This window comes from Homarus americanus, unplaced genomic scaffold (genome assembly GCF_018991925.1).
Source record: "Homarus americanus isolate GMGI-L3 unplaced genomic scaffold, GMGI_Hamer_2.0 scaffold14723, whole genome shotgun sequence".
NCBI classification, from domain to species: domain Eukaryota; kingdom Metazoa; phylum Arthropoda; class Malacostraca; order Decapoda; family Nephropidae; genus Homarus; species Homarus americanus.
This window is the reverse complement of record NW_024722425.1, coordinates 40,354-45,000: the sequence shown is the minus strand read 5'-3', so window position 1 is coordinate 45,000 and position 4,647 is coordinate 40,354.

Here is a 4,647-nt window from a genome sequence, read left to right as displayed (position 1 = left end):
GTTAGGTTAGGTTTATGAAGGTGTGTTCGTGAGGTTATGTTCGTTAAGTTACCTTTAGGGTGATTAGGTTAGGTTAGATTAACTTAGGTTAGGTTAGGTTAGGTTTGCTTTAAGTTAGACTACGTTAGATTAAGTTAGACTAGATTAAGTTAGACTAGATTAAGTTAGATTAGATTAAGTTAGGTTAGGTTAGCGTTAGGGTGGCTAATCTTCAGGTGAAATTAGCCTTTGTGGACGAGAGCAGCAGAGACCTAGTACCATATATCTGTTCTTCAAAGTCAATTATCGTAGACCTGAGCGTCGCATTTTAATCAGTGTAGCGAGTTCCCCTTCTTGTATTGGTCTAAGATATATAATTCTGTTTTATCGGCTTGGGGAGGGGTTGGCGGGGAGGGGTATAGGGTGGGGTTGGAGGGGTTGGCGGGGAGGGGTAGAGGGGTGGGGTTGGCGGGGAGGGGTTGAAGGGAGTGGGTAGGTGGGGAGAGGTTGGCAGGGATGGAGGAAGGGTAGTAGTATGATGGGGGCAGGTGGACGGTAGGGGGTGGCTGTGGAGGGGAGGGGGAGGAGGGGTTGGCGGGGAGGGGTAGAGGGGTGGCTGTGGAGGGGAGGAGGAGGAGGGGTTGGAGGGGAGGGGTAGCGGGGGTGCGGCTTATAACAGAGAGTAGAAGATATTTTCATTGTGTTTCGTGTTGTCTCGTTGGGGTCGATTGTTTTCGTTCATCACCACCGCCATCACCAGGTTCCTCCTCCTCCTCCTCCTCTTCCCCTTCTTCCTCCCCCTCCTCCTTTTTCTCCTCTCACCCTTCTCTTCCCCCCTTTTCTTTCTCTTCCTCCCTCTCTTTCTCCTTCTCTCCCTAAGCTTTTTCCTTGCTCCATTCCACTCTTTTTATCTCCCTTTATTGCCTCTTTCACCTCTTATCTTCCTCTTCCTTCTTCATCAATTATCTTCCTCTTCTTCCCCTTCTTTCGTCAGGCAGCCACAGGTGAGTTTCCACCCGTCACAACATCAAAAGAGTCTCTCTCTCTCTCTCTGTTATAGGAGCGCTAACAACACAAAACACTCTGCCATCCACACAAACAACAGGTCGGTAAACAATGGCGACAACTCCTCCGTGAACAAACACACACACGAGCACACACACACACGGGCACACACACACACACGGGCACACACACACACACGGGCACACACACACACAGGGATCGCGTACGGAAGTCTTAAATGTTCTTACGGTTAATTAGATCACCTGAAGATTAGACTACAACACCTCTCCCCCTTCCCTCCTCCTTCCCCTCCCTTCCTTCCTTCCCTCCCCCTTCCCCGACAGATGATTACCGTAAAGATAGTGTGTTAACTGTGGTAGGTTGGAGTTAGGTAAGTACGTGTGGGTGACCAGCTAACACCTCAGGCCAAGAGTCACCTTAAATATACTTTGTCAACAACACGTGGCTCCTCCTCTGTCTTAGATCAACACCTGCGGCCCTTGTGATTCACCTGCCACCCACTACACTGTCAACAAACACACCTGCCACCACTACACTGTCAACAAAACACCTGCCACCCACTACTGTCATAACACACCGCCACCCACTACACTGTCAATCAAACACCTGCCACCCACTATGTCAACAAACACCTGCCACCACTACTGTCAACAAACACGCCACCCACTACACTGTCAACAAACACACCTGCCACCCGCTACACTGTCAACAAACACACCTGCCACCCACTACACTGTCAACAAACACACCTGCCACCCACTACACTGTCAACAAACACCTGCCACCCACTACACTGTCAACAAACACACCTGCCACCCACTACACTGTCAACAAACACACCTGCCACTACACTGTCAACATACACACCTGCCACCCACTACACTGTCAACATACACACCTGTAGCTGGGATCATTGCAGGTATATGTTTGTTTTGGTAAGTTATAATATGAGGTCTAGTGAATAATGTTATGTATATCTGGTAGTTAAGGCAGAATTAAGACCTAGTGAACGGTGGTGCTTAATAACCCTGGTAGTTAAAGACCGTGTGTATCAAAGTACCGTGTGTATCTAAAAGTACCGTGTGTATCTAAAAGTACCGTGTGTATCTAAAAGTACCGTGTGTATCTAAAAGTACCGTGTGTATCTTATAGTACCGTGTGTATAGAGGCGCACCTTACCCCTCCTTCACCATGACACCTGAGAAGAAGTAAATTACCCCAGGAACAGCGGGGAACGAGGTCCTTACTGGTGGGGGTAGTGTGGGGGAGAGTGAGGGCAGAATGGAGGGGAGGTGAGTGAATAGAGATAGGGGAGAATGTAAGAAAGGGGGTAGATAGGGAGAGATAGCTAGATGAAAGAGGAGGGGGGTTGACAGTGAAGGAGGGTAGGTAAGTAGTAAGTGAGGGGAGTGGGAGGTATTGTGGTCTGGTGGCGAGGAACAATAGCAGCTGTCTGATACATGCACAGATAACTTCACACCGAGGAGCCTACACGTAGATATCTTTGCAGGGTGTCTCGCTGCCCACAGAGCTACACCTCACCCCATTGTACTATTGATACGGACGAGTGTAATAAATTCCTTTGTTGGTTCCTCTCGTAGGGATGTGTGGATAGCGTCCTGAGACACTCTACACTCTTGTATTCATTACCTAACCTAACCTAACCTAACCTAACCTAACCTAACCTAAAGTTTTGTATTTTTCCATTTTTATTCAACTTGTCTTGATATTTTTTTTACCTGGGGATTTTTTTTTTTATTTGGTCGTTGTTTTATGTTATTGAACTCTCTCTCTCTCTCTCTCTCTCTCTCTAATCAGTCTTTTCCCCTCTTCTTCCTTCCTTTGTTTCTTCTCCTTCCTGCTTTCTCACTCCCTATATTCTCCTCCCTTACTCTCTTCCGCTCCTCTCCTTCCTCTTTCACCTTTCCCCTCCTCTTTTTCATCCCTTCCCCTTCTTTCTTTCTTCCCACCCTTCCCTCTTCCCCTTTCATCTTGTTTTCTCTCCCCCACTCTCTCATTCTCTCCCTCTTCCCCCCTTCTTTCCACCCTCCCCATCTCCTTTCCTCCTCTTCCCTCCCTCCTCCTCTCACCCACTCAGCCTCCCACGCTCTTGTCTCCTCACAGGTCAGTAGTATTTACCTGAGTGGTTTAACAGGTAGATTGAATATAAAGCTCCCCTCGGCCCGCCTACCTGGCCAACAGTGTAATTATCCCCAAGATTTGCCGCCGCCGCCCACCAACTTCCGAGGACGTGGGCTACTCTCTCTCTCTCTCTCTCCACACCATTACAGCATCGAGTCGAAATTTATCCTCGAGTACAATTATTCACCTTTCAATAAATAACCTTTCAATAAATCACTTGAAATAACGAGAACTTTTCCATTCACATTTTTACAGCTTATGAAATATGTCAATTGATACTTAATACAGTGGGTTAATACAGTGGGTTAATACAGTGGGTTAATACAGTGAGTTATGTAATATATAGCTATGAAATGTAATTATGGACTCACCTGAAGATTAGCCTCCCTCAGCTTATTTCATCTGGTAATTAAACACCTTTATTCTACCTTGGTGGTTAGGTTAGGTTAGCGTAAGGGTGGTTAAGCTTTAGGTGAAATAAGCTGAGGCAACACACACCTGCCAACACCTGGACGGGCCAACACACACCTGCCAACACCTGAACGGGCCAACACACACCTGCCAACACCTGGGACGGGCAACACTTACCTGGACGGTCCAACACACCTGCCAACACTCACCTGAAGTTGTAGTAACGTATGGAGAGGCTGACAGAGTCGTCGGGACTAAAGACGTAGTGTTGGAAGTCCTCCACGTCCTGTTCATAGTCTGAGGGTGGTAGAGGAGACGGTGTTAATGGTGGCACCTCTCTCTCTCTCATTTTCTTTGTCATTCTTTCTCATCTTTCCATTCTCTCTGCCCTCTTCCACTCTTATTCTCTCTCATTATCATGCTTCCATTTTTTCCACTCATTCTCTGGCTTTCTTTCTCTCACATTTTCTTATTCTTTTGTCTCTCTCTCTCGTGAGGGAGTGAGGCAGGTAGGGTACAGGAGAGTTAGGTGCTGATCAATACCTGGCAGTTATTACCTAGTGGGAACTTATCCGCTCATTATGCTCTTTCCTTCCTTCCTTCCTCTTCCTTCCTTCCTTCCTTCACACACACACACACTATAGGTTCCAGAGACATCATCATCATCTTGGGAAATGGACGAGAACGAGAGGAGGGGGGGGGTGTCGGGTCAGGGGACGGCCACCAACCTAGTAAGCCGTGGGCACATGTTGAGAGAGAGAGAGAGAGAGAGAGAGAGAGAGAGAGAGAGAGAGAGAGCTGGTCCATCATTGGTGACCTTTTCTGTTATTCCTGCACTGTAGCCACAACAACACCGCCCTGTTGTCCCACCACATTAATCTTCTACTACGAGACTCTCACTAACCACTTCTCCTACCCACCTCTCACACACTTACCTTGACCTCCCCTACCACCACACACCACCCACACACCCTCAGACCTCTAACACCTTGATACCCTCACACACTCTGACACCCAACACACACTCTGACACCCAACACACCCTCACTCTACACCTTTCTCCCCCCTTCCATGCTAGTGTTGTTATAA